Source organism: Epinephelus lanceolatus, chromosome 13, assembly GCF_041903045.1.
Source record: "Epinephelus lanceolatus isolate andai-2023 chromosome 13, ASM4190304v1, whole genome shotgun sequence".
Lineage (NCBI taxonomy): Eukaryota > Metazoa > Chordata > Actinopteri > Perciformes > Serranidae > Epinephelus > Epinephelus lanceolatus.
This window is the reverse complement of record NC_135746.1, coordinates 4,978,642-4,994,158: the sequence shown is the minus strand read 5'-3', so window position 1 is coordinate 4,994,158 and position 15,517 is coordinate 4,978,642.

Here is a 15,517-nt window from a genome sequence, read left to right as displayed (position 1 = left end):
CAAGTGCTACTGGTTTTCCTTTCCATCCAAAAGGAGAAAAAAAAAGGAAAAATCTGCTTCAGCAAAGTTTATCTCCCTTAATAAATGTGTTAAAGCATTTATCCTTCCATGGAAGTTGCAGCTATAGCTCATTTTTGTTAGGTTGTTTGGCGTCTTACCCTTAAAAGTGAGCACATCTTCTTGGGAGTTCGTGCCTGTGAACCCAGAGCTGTGGTGACTCAATGGACCATTTTAACCACAAATAAAAAAACCCATAAGAAAATATAATTTAATAAATGTTTCATCTCTTTCCTCAGAACATGTTGTGCTCTGACAACACAATAAATATAATTTGAGATAAACAGTAATTATGTCTGCCTCTTCAATGAGATGAGCACAGGATGATTTATGCATTTGTTCAAGTATTCGTTTCTCAACTTAAATTTACTGTAGAGCAATAACGACAGGCAGCAGTATGATGGAGAAATATTAAATTGGTGGCTAACACAGATCACAGTGTTATATAGTCACTCAGCAGGTAACAGAATTTCTTGTTACTGCTGTACATTACCACAGTGTTGGGTTTGGCAACTCTGACGTAGCTGTGTAATGTTTACACTGACAGTGTTTCGCTGATTAAAGCGTCACCACCTGTGACAGCCAGCTGGCAGACACATCTCTTCCTCTTTATTTGGAGAACCTCGGGACAGGATGCACAGACTGAGTTGGCAAAATAAACTGCAGTAAAAGCCAGGAGGACACACAGCCACACAAATAAAAAAGTGACTATAACACTACACTGATACTGTATGAGAGAGATGCTATAAATGCACTGTCGAGTAGTTACAATACAGTATGTTACCGTGTGATGAAATAAAACCAAATACATTTGGATAAAGGCCTCTTGCCCACTGTCAGCTGGGATGGGCTCCAGCCTCCTGTGATTCTTGTTGTGGAAAAAAAATCTAAATCTAAAAGATCAATTCTACCAGTTAAGTCCTTGCAGGAATATTTTAGCAGTATTAGTTAGTGCTTGTCACCCTGCCTTTTTAGGGTGCTGTATTACTGCTGTATTTACCAATTACACTGTTGTCTGTAAACAACTGTTTGAGCCCGCCAACACTGGTGGTTATGCTGTCCCACAATTTTTTTTCTCAATTTAATCTATCTGTGAATGAGAAGAAATGGAAATGGACAGTGTCTAGAGTTAGATATTTATAGAAAGCTTATAGCCTGCTTACCTGCTGGTATTGAACTTTTCAGCTAAGAAAATCCCCAAGAACCCCCAAGGCATTCACAAGAACCTTGAATTGAACATCACTTGCAGCCGCAATCTGCCTCGCCTCAAGGTCTGATTACGGTGCAGTTTGCCCTGGACTCTTTGAGTGTCCACAGAAAGAGAGATGCTTTTATGCCCCCTAAAGCTAATTTTGATTTGTGATACTGGAGTTTTTAGATCAAATTGAAATTGAATTGAAATTACTTTTTATACAGCTCTTTGAGGCATGCTTTGTGATTGGGCTGCAGTGAGCTTTGACTTGACTAAACTGTAAAGCAGTTTGGGTTGCCATTGGGTATGAAATGCGCTATACAAATAAATGTGCCTTGCCTTGCCTTTTTTGTATCTGATTGCAAGTGTAAATATTCCCTTTGCATCAAGAACACAGGCAGAACAATGGCAGACAAAAAAAGACAAGCGAATAAGCTATAGGTCCTGACCATAGACTGTATATAAAGATGGACAATGTGTCTCCACTAACTCCTACTGTACAAAAATGAAGCCAAAATATCGCAGATACGGCCACTGCCATCTTGTGGTGGTGACGCCATTTGGAGCCAGTCTGTGCAGCAGTGAGCTCTGCAGTATGGAGTTCCCGTACATACATCCATCTGACAAATTGTTAGCAGCACCATTGATCGTGAGCACAACCACCAACCACCAACATTTCCAGGAACTTTTATTACCAGGAATTTATTTACCTGGGTAAAAGAATTCCTGGTAATCTGTGTGGTTTTGCATTTCCACCGCACCTCAAAGTTCCGGAAAATGTATTCAAATTAGCGTGATGACGTAGATAATTCGGCTTATAGACATGACCTATATTGCAGCTAGCCACCAGGGGGCGATTGACATGTTTTGGCTGTCCTCTTGAGGAGCTGTCATGTTGTCTGAATTTATATACAATCTATGGTCCTGACCAATGAGGCACACCTGGCATTATGATGCCTTTGTCTGGCTGATCACTGAGAAGTCTGGATGTGACACCCCGTATAAATGCAGTACCTCCAACTCTCTAATTATGCTTATAATTTCACTGTAACTGCATTATAATTGTGAACTAGACTGTTTTTACAATTATGCTCGTTTGCATAGAAACGGGCCAGTTTGCATATTACTTCATTTAAATTCATGCAAATATCAGAGGAGCTCTGAGACGATATTTGTTGGCAGCACAGTCAGAGGTGCCTTTTACCCTTGCAGGTGCTTTGAGAGTTACAAGGTTTCTTTTGTCTTATTTGTGCAGGTTTAGTGGCTGCAAAAGCCGTGCAATCCTTTTGTGAATTTGCCCATGAATGTTTAATTTGGATCACATGAATTCTTGAGCTCCACTTCCTGCTAACCATAAAAAAATAGGGTTATTGGTTTTTATAATGGCCTCATCAGTGGAGCATTGACCGGGGTTCTCTCATTAGCCATTGAAGCCCCACCTGCAGAACACAGGAAACACAAACTCCATTGCTCTCATTGACACAAACACTAACGCGACTAGCCAGCTAGCTAGCTAACCATCATGCAAACCTTTAAGCCAGCTTTGTTTGCTCACAGCTGAGGCTCAAAAGAAAGGCAGGACCAGTGCAGGAAAGGGCCAGCTTTGACAATTTTCACACAAAGGGAGCACTGTTGGCTAACAGTGAGCAGCCTGTTTCTGGGAGGTTTGCACTGTTCCTGGGGCCCATTTCATGGAACAGTTAGCAAGGCCAAAGGCAACCCGTGGACTGGAGTGATAGTTATGGCCTTCGGGGCCAAACCTGGGTCTGGCCCTCTGGCTCTCCCCTCTGTCCCCCACCCAGCTCAGAGGCTTTCACAAAGCCGAGTGGGGACGTTGGGTGCTGCAGGTGTCCTCTCATAAAGACCCACATCACATGGGCTGGTGGACTGACTGAGCTGGCATGTTTGGGTTATTTTTTTTCCTCCTCACAGGTGTTGGAAAAATCATGACAATAATGAAGTGCCATATGCTCAGTGTAAGACTAGTTTAATTATTTGAGTATTTTCATATTTTCACTGTATGTAAATAAGCAGTTGTCAGGCAGTCAGTTTAATGTTGTCAATGGTTTGTGGTACCATTACATGTCAGTGATCTGTGTGTGGGTTTAATAAGAATGTGGTCGGCTTCAGTGGTCTTGAGTGTCAAGGAAGGTGTGGTTGACTTATTCAGATTGAAGCAAAACAGTCTGGACAATTATTAATGGAGAGATTAACATAAAAAAATAACCCAGACCTCAGCTTAAGCTGCTTGTACTATCCATCACTCTGACCTGGGCTTTGGCCAGATCATTAATTTCTTTCTACCTCCCATCCACTGTGTCAGTGGAGGATACTTCCTCCAGCTGCAACTGCAATTGCAACAGCTATCAAAATGAACAGTCTCTGCCTTCGTTTGATTTAGCCCTAATGGGACGGAGAGCCCAGAAATACGGCTTGCGTGGTGAGAAGGGGAAAGAGGAAGAAAGCATGCGAGTAAAGACGAGAGAGAGAGATTAATATCCAGGCTTCTCTCCTCGTGACCACAGAGTGGGCATAAAGAGCCCGGCGCCTCATTGATGTCAACCCTAGCTGTGCCTGTCCTGTAGTTTTCAGTTTGGTTTGGACAGAACAGGCGGCCTGGCCTACAGGGGTTGGGAGGACAGGGCGCAGGGTTTCCCACATCACTCAAGGGCCTCTGATAGGCGGTCACACAGGCCGGTAATGACAGGGGGAGAGATTTAGTATTAAAGTCTCCTCTGCTGCCTCCTCTGCTCCTGTCTGACGTCAGGCTGTTAAATACGGGGATGAGAGCATGGCATGGCCTATGGGGAAGGGAGTTAGACCTGTCTAAAGCATACAGCTTTGTGTGAGAGAAGCCTGCCTGGGTTCCCTTGGAGTGTTGCTAAGGACACAAGCTGTACACAGCACGGGGGGGAATTTGAGATCACAGTCAATCATTAAAGGGATTTGCATCTGCCGTAAATATGAATTCAGTCAAGGTAAATGGTGATAAGACTGGAGGAGGAGGGACTTCCATATACTAACATAGTGAGTCATTCTAAGTGGTTTGTAATTCACTGGGTGGACTCTGGGTTAGAAATACAAAAATGTGAGCCAAGACTACCAGTAAAATTATTCTTTGCAGTCTTTAGTTGTTTGGAAGTCCTGGCTTGCCGTCTTTTCCGATTTTAAACCGCTGTCCCACATACAATACTGAGGGGGTTTTCCCTGGTTATTTGTAGAGCGTTATAACATTTGAGTTCATGACTAATGAACTTGGAAAGCCAACTAGATGGCTGCAGACTGGTTTATAAATGTCATATACTCTCAAGTAAAAGACCTCATTGTCTTTGCCAGTTCACAACTCAACCGTACAACCAATACCCAAAGCAGCTCCGCAACATTAAAGCAGCCGATCGCTGCACCTGCATCCACAGATCATCACACCATTGTGGCATTTAAAGAAAAGGCCTCAGTCAAACACGCCCCCTGACCTTCCCCAGCTAACATAAACTAATTAGGCTGGCTCTGAAAGGAATGGCCCGCCATTGGATTAATCAGCCTCCACAGATCTGGACCGTGCAATTCTACGCCGGCCAGCTCTCCCCACTAGAACCTCATTATCTCACGTTTTCAAAGGAGCGCCATGGCAAATAGCAGAAGGGGCTGAAGGGATGGAGAAATGGAGGAGGTGGTGGTGCAGGAAGGGGCTTCCCCAGTTCCTCTCTTCTCACATTGGACTCAGAAAGGAAATGTCAAGCGTGAAGCTCAGAGAGTGGTCAGTACTGCTCAGTCCAGCAGGCAGCACAGAGGGGGCCTTTGTCCACCATCACTTAGCGCCAATTACAGCCCGTCAAAATAGTTTTTCTGCTGTGGGGCGACGTGTTAATGGGCCCGGAGTTGGGTGTGAGGAGCGACCTTGTCCACACACACCAACCAGGGGTCAGGGGTTAATAGGGCCCCTCTGATGTGGCGGATGAGATTTCGGCAACCTTTAGCTGGCGAGGGAATGCCAGGACAAAGCCTATAGAATGTGATACAATTAGGCGGACAGCTAGCCATGCTGAATGGAGTTGGTCCATAGAAGTGGGCTGGCTGCATTAGCTAGGAGCAGATGGGCAGCCGGACGCTGGCCAAACAGGTGCCGCTGAAGGTCAAAACCCCTCCCAAACGCGAAAGAGGACCCAGGTGAGGACATAAACACCAGCCAAATTTGGGGCTTTATTTGGAGTGAGCAGCAATTAAAAATCCTGTTGAACAAATGACTCTTCTGGACACAAAGAAGGTCCCTGTGTACTTGTGAAAAGGTCAGAGACCGTCCAGTCTTGTGTAGCATTTCCCATCCCAGTCCTGAGCCCATGGAGCTGAAGCTTGGCTTCAACAGAGGACTGGGCCAGCAAGCCTGCAGACCGCCCTCAGCCAAACTTGGAAGCTGTCTACTCTCCCATATGAGAAAGTGAACTTGGCACGATTGCCGTCTGACCTATACTGTGTTTCCTGAGTTTAAGTAATCAGTGATTATCTGATGTAAGATGAAAAAAGTCCTGGCAAAATTAAATGTTCATAACATTGAATTGTGCTACGTGTGCCTGGTCTGGGCATGTGAGCACAAAGCCAGGCCTCCGTTTACACCATAAGTGTGGGAACAGAACCAATGCCAAACTATCCATGGGCCCTTCGAAGGCCCACAACTCTCTGCCAGGGAGAGCTGGAGAATTTTTGAAAAAATACCCTACACCACACTGAGCAAATCCAACCACATGCAAGCCTGTGGGAACTAGTGGATGACATCTATCCGCATATAAATACTCTCAAAATACTTTCTGGACTTACTGGTGTACAGATCGTTCCCCCCACCCAATCCTCTTGGAAATGGTAGTGGTGATCTGGCCCCCAGCTTCATCTACTTAATGTTGAAATAAAGGAGGTGATTGAACTCAGCCTCCAAATTGGATTTGTTTAATCTGCATCAAGTTTGAACATCCTGTGTAAACACAAGCGTGTGCAGATGCCGGAAACACCACGGCTGGAAGCGTAAATGCCCGTGGTTGGCTTTGGCAGAGAATCAGAAGAGCAGAAAGGGGAATGAGGCCTGAACAGAGGCTTGAGATCTTCCATTGTTATGAGAGGGTCAAAGGCTACTTCTTCAGTGTACAAATGAGCACCTGGAAATGGTGTAGATTGATTATAGGGGACAGGGGTTGAAAGAACTTCTATAATTTTGATAGTTTACAGATAAGCAACACCCCTCAAAGCACAGATCCTCTTGAATTAGATTTTTTATTATCAATACATAAAATATGTCAGAGTTAAAAAATCTTGTTAGACCCACAACTTCTGGGAACAGACTCTGTAACCCCTCCTCATAACCTTTAAACCAAATTCTACTTTGGCAAACGACGTGGAAGCAAAATTAAATAAACACAAACATCATTAAGAGTTCATGTGTTCCAGTTAAACAACCCTTTGGTTAGACTCTCATTTCCTTAATGGCTTTGCAGTCGTATTTCACCCTCGTGTTAAGTCACAAATCATTGGCAACCAACATGGTTTCTTTTGCCTTGTTTTTCCTCAGAGATAAGTGAGAATATGACTTTGCCCTGATAGGATTTATTCGCCTTACAGCAAAGGCTGCACCCCTTCAAGCCCAACTCATTAGGGAGTGTGTTTTGGGGAAGGAGGGGAGGAGGAGTGAAGGTCACTAGAGGTTAATTCCAATCGCAGTGCCTCCTTGAAGCAGCATGACAGCATGTCTCCTCTGCTCACAGATTGGATGAGTTCTTGGTGATCAGACGGGCCTGATTACAACGTGTGGAAGATTGAGTCTCTTGCTCTCACACACACACATTTTCCTCCTCCTGCTGCATATATAAATGTATTGTGTTTATTATTTAGGGGATTTGCACTGTGTGTGCACATTTGTGCAAGTTAAGTTTATAGTAATGGTGGCAACTGCTGAAGGATTTGCGGTATTATGCCTGCCACAACAGAGGCAATTCCAATAAACCGAATTCTAAACCTAATTTGGATGTTTTGACAGTTTCAGTGTTTTATGTGATTTATTATGTCCGATGTCTGGCCCCGCTGAGATGTGATTGTGCTGCCCTTGTTCTTGCTGTTGTCTTTTATTGTTTTCATCAGCACTAGTTGCCTCTGTATGACTTATCAAAGCGCGACACCTTGATCTTGAAGGGGGCAAAGAGAGCAAAGGGGAAGGATAAAAGAAAATCGGAAGAGACGCGGGAGACAAAGGAGTGACCACAGAGGGGTGAAGACATAACAGCAAAGAAACAAATAAAGTGTGTGAAAAAGAGAGAAAGAACGTGAGACAGAATGAAAAATAAGAATGAAAGGAAGGAAAAAAGAAAACAAAGACAGGCGAGAAAGAGTAAGATGTGGGCCATTCATAAGCAGACTTCTCCAAGGGATCTCGGGCCAGCACACCTGCTACTATTCACTTCAGAGGAAATAGACACTCTGTGGAAGAGAGGCTCTTGGCCTCGGGACAAAACCGCTGCAGCGCCAAATTAGAAACAGGAAGGACTGTGGGTAAGGCTCAGATTAAAAACGCACTCCCCACATGGACTCAATATACTGCAGCCCTGATCCCGCTCTGGAAACCCAAAACCCAACAGCACTATTTTATGTCCCAGTCAACAGAACGCCCGCTGTTTGCACAGTGACAGTACAGAGATTCAGTCCAATGTCAACCCCCTGAATGTTGGTAAACTGTGGCCCTCTAAATGCTGCCCATTCTAATGAGGAAAATAAGTTTCTAAGTATACTTTATCAATTTCCGCAGTCACAACTGTGGATACTTAATAATAGCCCATCACGACTGCATTTTCCCCAAGACTGCTTCACCCTAAACACACGACGTATACTTCATATGAGTCCGGTCATGAGGAAATTATGTGGATGTCAAAGAAAACCAGAGTGGGCCTGAGCCTTCCTTTTCTCTCACACTGGCCTCTTTCTGGTCTATACCATCTATCAGCACCAGAGCCAGATGAATGTGACACACACGCACACAGCAAAAGGGAGAATACAGTGCTGAGTTTCCCACAGACGACCATTAGAGCAGCTAATGTTGTCAACAGGCAGCTAGCAAGAGCTAATGATCCATAGCGCACTCTATAAAGGAGTGAAACTAGCAAGAGGTCTGTGAATGTACCAGAAAAGGAAATGAATATTGATATATGCCTGCTGCCTTCCTCTTGCAACCCTTGACCTCTAACGGGTTTCTCCTCTGCTGACGGGAGCTGTAAGGCATTTCCTGCCTGCTCACGTACATACAATCTGAGGGAGAAAAGAGCACAAAAAAAGGGTTGGTTTAGTAAAAAAAAAAAAAAACATCACCTCTAACGGCCCAGGATGAGGGAAAAAAGTATGCACTCATTCTCATACAATATTTCCATTTACTCATGGGCCTGTCCAAGTAGTGTGTTCCCCTCAATCTATCATTTTCACTGCGGTCACCGATGGTAGAAAGGCCTACTGTAATTATTCCTACAGATATTGAGGACATCTAGAGGTTGTTTCTCCTCACTGGAAAACAGAACTACTCCGTTCTCATAAAGGTCAAGTTTTCATTAGCTCAGTAAGGCTGCACAGAAGGATTTTGATGCGTAATTGAATGCACAGACACAAGGAGGCAACAAATGGACATATTTTTATCTTGGAGAAGAAGGAAGCAAAAAAGGAAAAAAAAAAATCACAATAATCCGGCTTCGGGACTGAATCCATGTTCCATTCACCGCCGTCTTCTTCCTCCCGTCTGTTTGATGTGTCTTTCTACTCTGCGAAGCCTTTCCCTCACAGAAGAGGTCATCACTGAAGCTATGAAGGGCCGCATTCACCGCAGGTCCGCTGACTGATGTTTGGGCCAGGCACGCTGATGGATGTACACACATAAACACATACATACTCGCATTATGCCAGACGGGGAGTGTGCTCGGTAGTGCGACTCCAAGAGGAAAACCTGCCATGACATCACCCAGGGGAGTGCAGGTGCAGGGCCGGGACAGGAAGTGAGTCACAGGAAGCTTGGTGAGGCAGACTTTGCCATGCCACTGACAGGCTGTGGGAGAGCGGGGTGAAGGAGTGTGAGTTACACCTCGTAGCTGAGCTGGCTGGGGCCCTCAGGTTGTGGACCAGCTCTTTACATAAACAGGCTTCTCTCATCTCTCTATGTAATCAGGATGATGAAGCCCCCTTTCAAAGTTACTGTAGAACCACTGTACAAGTAGTGTTACAGAAAAGACACATTTTTTCAGCTCCATTTTAACATTTGCATGATTTCAATCTCAGAGACTAGAGGTCGTATATATGCAGGTGGAAAATAGATGTTTGCAAGCATGTCATCTGAACAGTTTCCAAACTGCATTCCTCCAGCACAGAGATGTGTGACAGATGTACTGTTCGGACGGAGGGACGGATGGATGGATGGATGAGATGGTGTGTGTGTCCTTGACAATGTCAGTCCAGTGGTTTATACAAAGCTTATTACGCTAATGAGAAAAGTGTGGGGAGTGGATTTGTCCCATACCACCCAGGGAAAAAGAGCCTGTTTCCCCTGGTGCACTGCATCTGGAAGCAGCCTCCTGGTAATCTGCTCTAAGTACAAAAGGTTCAGCACCAGCTTGTTCTCATAGACCACCAAGTGAGGCCCCGAACTTCCATAACAGGTCTCCTTTCATAGCCGGGGATCAACTGATGCTTGGTGGACTGGGTTCCAGGCCTGGAGCTCCTCAAGGTGCCTCATCGACACCATACAAATCGTGACAGTGATATTAGTGTTAGCATTCTGCAATCCTAAACCGTGGTGACATGTACTGTGGTCATAAAGAAGTCAAAGCTCCCTTATCTTTCTTATCTCTGTTGCGACTGGCAGACAGGAGGAGATATGAGGCTTTGTGGTGTCACCCAGGCAGAGTTGCAGATGGGTTGTTGCCATCTACTGGCTAAGGATAAATAAAATGTCATTTAAGCTCCTTGAATCATAACTTCATCTAGCCGACAACAGTTAACATATAGTGACTGCATAGACATTTTTATCCTTATGTGAGGTTGCAAAAATTATGTCAAGACAAATATTGAGTAAAATTAATACTGTTCATATGCTAAGACTCAGACAGAAGTAGTCCCCCTCAGTCATCACTTATGACCCACTAGAAATGTGTGATGCTGTGTTTTTCTGCAGAGACTCTGCCCTCTGCCTGTATTTTCTTTTTTTCTGTGTTTGGGATGTTTAGGGGCATGTACACCAAGAGCGCTCAGGTGAGGTCGGGCTTTATATAAAGGTTGCAACCAGGTGTCAGACTGTAAGCAGCATGCATCCAAGAGACACATCATAGAAATAATGTAAATATAATGATGCAAAATGCCAAATGAGAGTGAATATGGGGTTGGTTTTTACTTTTAGTTTGGCAGGTGAGCGTGTTTACAAATGGTAACAGACAATCCTGCATAGTATAAGTGTTGTAAAATAACCACAGAATTCCTCTTTGTTATGTGTACACCAAACATATAGTTCTGCTAAATTATTCTACATAGTTTTTTTTCTACATTAACAGGCGAAAACTGTTGACACAGCTTCGCTAAAATCATGAATCACTTAAAATGCATTTCTCCACTTAAAAATCTCCCTCAGGTACGTCCAATTCTGCCAGTCTTAATCTCAAACACCAGGTAACCAGGGTAACAGCTGTGCCTGTCAGCTATTTTTTTAAACGAGGCTGGTCAAAGTGTCACCTGGAGCTCCACATTTTTAATTATAATACAGGTAGAAAAGTGGCCGTGATGAGCAACGTGATGTGGTAGAGATTGTTCGGGTTCAACAATACATTTCCTTTGAGGAAAACTCCCCTCAGGATTCCCAAATTGTCGGTGCGTCATGACAGAGATAGCTGTGTGATTAAAGGGGTGAAAGCAGTGTAATAAGCCATGCATGTCACAACCTATAGTGCAGCCACCTGGTCCTCTAAGAGCGGCACAGGTGCGCCAACGGAGCCTGGCCACGAAATTACTAAGTCTGTTTGGTGAGCTTCCGATGCACCTGGCCGTGGCGTTGGGTTCACGATAGTACAGTCTGCAATATCCTATTGTGGACACAGAGAAGTGACTGGTGGCTATGAGAAACCCAAATATGCTAGCTGGAGTACTCTGACAGAAACCAGGATGAACACGGAAAAATGAATAACTTGATTTTTCTGTGCTTATGTAAATTCCATATCCCGAATATGATCATAAGCCTCATAAAGGTGTTGTTCACTCTGTATTTAATCGCACACATTGGCAGTACTGACAACTGCTTCTTCTGAGGACATATAAAACATGATGCATCATTAATAACATGCTGAATAATGCACCACAAACTAAGTGGTAATCAGCCGAACTTGTCTGTATGTGAGTTGGCCGTCCTGGTGTTGTCCAGAGCAACAAAATCACCCACCATTCCTTATTTAACATTAAGACAAATACAGCCTGTTTGTTCCTGCTTTGCATCAGGATTGGAGGGTCAGTGCCTTCATTATCTTTAACTATGGGAGGGGAATAAAACCTGATGAGCCCCATAGATGGCGCCAGTGTGTATATAGATATTAATTTGATATGTGGATATGACAGAGAGAGACTGTGTCCTGTTTTATAATGAAGCTGTTTGGCATTATTCTTTGTGTATTATGAGCTTTCGTCTCCTGTCGGTCCTCAGACAAAACAGATGAGTTTTGAGCTTTCTTTTCACTGCCAGCTCCGAATCAGCCACATCGCTCATTTGGAGCAGTATGCGTGGTAATGCTCGAGATTTACTGTGCTTGAGATTGACATTTATTTAACAGGCATGCTGGGGGATGTCATGTAGCTCCCTCTGATTGATCTCTTCACTTCCTGCTACAAAGATGGAGGCCGCTCCCGTAACCACACAGCCCCTTTCAAGCTCGGGGTGTAGGAGACGCCCTTCGGCAAGGTTCCAGGATCAGTCGGGTTCACCCTTCCCCCCAAACCTAACTGTAACCATCAGAGGAGTAAACACGACACTGACCTTAGATCAGTGTCTAGAGGCAAATCCATCCTCGAGCCTGTTTTAGAAGCCCATATGTGGTCCATATGGAACTCCTTCCTGTATCCTCTGTGGAAAGTGCAAGGTACACATCCTGGAGCCCATTCCTATTTGATCACAGAAAAACAGTTGAAAATAAACGGAGAAGGAAAATGTTTTATCTTATTGATAATTTACCCAAGTCCTCCAGTGTTTTCTCTCACTGTGTTTTATATTATTTACTGTAATTAGAGCAGTGACAGAGAGCAGGATAGGTATTGCACACTGTATCCAGATATTATTCGAAGTACTTGGGCGAGAGATGAACAGCTCTGATGTTACGAGGTCGTTTCTCCTGCTGCTGCCCCCCACCGTCCAGCGATAAAAAGTGTCTGGCTTAAGGTCTCGTCCATCCTCTAAGGTTTCATTGCCTTGTTCTCGAGAGTATCATAATGGCAGACAGGCTTTTAACTCTGTCCTATAGCTTAACGGCAAGACTATTCTGCTGCATGTATAAGGCTGTATAATGGTCTCGTCCATTGAGTCCCAGCCAGAGGTAATGATTTCAGCATGTCACTCCAGGCCAACAGCACTGTGATTGCATGGATGATTAGCTCTTACAGTAATGGTAGTAGCAGAACATATTTCAGGAGCATGTTAGTTTTTTTGGTAATGTTGCTCCCATTTCCTACACGCCTTTTGCACTGTAGTCGTACAGACACATCCAAGTAGTGGAGACTGTTGCTTGTAGGTGCAGACATGCACGTGGAAGAATGGAAGGCTACGATTGTATATGTGTAAAAGTACAATTGTCCGTGCAGTCATTCTGGAAAAGTAATTTCCATATTTGCTCTGCTCCTGAATCTGTGGACGCCCGTCTGTTTGATGTGTTCAGAGCTGCAGCACAGATGCCACAGTCTTAGCTATGCTGGACGTCATCTCACTGGCTGTTCTCAGAATACAGAAAAAAACACCATGTGCACCACCTCTAAAATTAGTGCGCGCTGCACATGAAGGAGAAGAGATCCAAAGTTAGAAAAGACTGAAGCGGCCACTGTCTCTTCACTTCTCTACATTTTCGTGTCTCACCTTGGCGCCGAGCCAGTCGAGATCTCCCATAGTGACTGAGCCCTCTGTCTCATCAAAGATACACGGCACGCAACATACTTTCCAATTCTGGGCCAGCCAAAAATCTGGAAATCTGATTTTATAACCCTTATGATTTGGGTTGTTTAGAGCTGCAGATAGTTTTGGTGTGGTTTGCTGCGCACCAAACAAAAATGAACGAGCCCTGCCACGCTAGTAGATCCCAGCTTCCAGTGTTATGCTCATCAGTCGTGCGGCTGCTCTGTTGTGTGTTTGTGCATAAACAAAGACAGCAAAGGACACCTTTAACAGATTTACCAGATGTGCATGGAGAAGGAAGGGGGAAAATCTGTTTTCGGAGAGTGACTTTGCAGAGGTCTGTGTAGCAGGTGAAGAGGATCTTGCCAAGAACACATATCTCACAGTTGTGCTTTTGTAACTAAATCATGGAATACACAGTCACACACAGATGAAATTTTTAGCTCATCAATTCGTTCATGCCTGAAAATAGTTTAAGATTCCATGTTGTGAAAAAGCTGGATGAAAAGAACAGATTCTGAACATGTTCTCAGTCCCAACCAGGCTGACCACACGTGAAGTCACTAGTACGCGATGACGCGATGAGCCTGGAAGTCAGTTGGTAATGGCGGAGATAATAGGCCCTTATTACTTTGACCCCTGACCCCTGCTCTTAGTGAGAAGTTTAGGAGTGGTCCCTGAGGAGCTGTCCGATACTAACGTGGCTCTAAAATAAGAAGCCCCAGAAGTCGGAGGAACAGTGGCCAACTCACAACTGGAGCCCAATTCAGCTGGGATGGAGCGCGAGAAGGGAGTTTCAGGAGTGCTACCCATGTGTCACCCACCCTGGGAGCAGTATTTCCACCCAACCCAATGAAAGGTTTATGGACTTGAACTATAAAGGCCAACCACTAAATCTAGCACTTTTTTAAACACAAAAAAATTCCAGAAACCTTTTTTTTAATGCTATGGTTTTTAGTGTTCATTTTTATCAAATGTTCATTAAGTGTGCCGGCGAAGTGACTTCCTCCTGAAGTCCATTAAAATAGTGCTGCTACTGGCAGAGGTATGTGCAGCCCATGTGCGGGGTTGTGGTATGGTGGGGTCCAAAGAGGAGAAATGGACACCAGATGGGACCAAGGGGGGTGGAGATGCAAGGTAGAATAAAATAACACATGCAGAAGATTGAAACTGAAATGTGGTAGGAAGAGGGAGGAGGTGCATGTGTGTGTGTATGTATGTGTGTGCATGAAGGGAGGGTATAAAATAATTGGATAGTTGCATCATCTAGACTAGACGGGTGCAATACACCCTCGGAGGATAAGAATGGGTAAACAGATATGATCTGAGGCGCAAGAAAAAAAAGTGACATTTCAGTGTTTTTACTGCCCGTGAATAAAGTCTCACGGTTCCTTCTAAATGTTTTGATTTACATTTCCTATATAAGTAACAAGCGTATCTTTGTTCGACGCACATTTGTTTTTGAAGAGAAAAAGCCCACCAGGAAACCCTTGAATAGATGATTGAAAAAACAACCACGTTGGTTTTCCATGCAAGCGTATGCATGTGTCTGAGATTGAAAACCAACATTCCATGGTCCCAATGTGCGCTCACATAAAAAACATTCTATTTAGAGCATTTTGAGCTGCCTTGTGATCCCTCCAAACCCTTTTCTAATGCAAACACAGCAGAAAACGCAGTCAGTCAAACTCCGCAAGAACTCTCTCTGTTTCTCTTTTCCCTCTCATTATCTGATCTGCTATTGTGGCTACACTATAAACTTTCATCTGTGTCTTTCTAGAGCAGTTTTTAGTCTCGATACTCTGTTGTTTCCATCAAAAACACTGCAGTATGAAGATATTGACTCAGGTGCTTCAAACTGTCTCACTGCAACATATGATATGTTTTGTTTTTGCCAGCCAGCCATCCCCACTGTCTCAGTGAATAAAACATGACTCTTAATCTGTTTAGGGTGTCAGTGTTTGGTATTTATCTTCATTATCTGCTGCTGCTGAGTAGTTTTGTGAGACATTCCTGCATTTCTTTTCTTTTTTTTTTTACTTCAGTGCCGAAACACATCAGAGCCTTATGACTCAGAGACGACAAAGAAAGGCAGCCAAACTCTGAAGTGGGGAAGAATCTGTCTG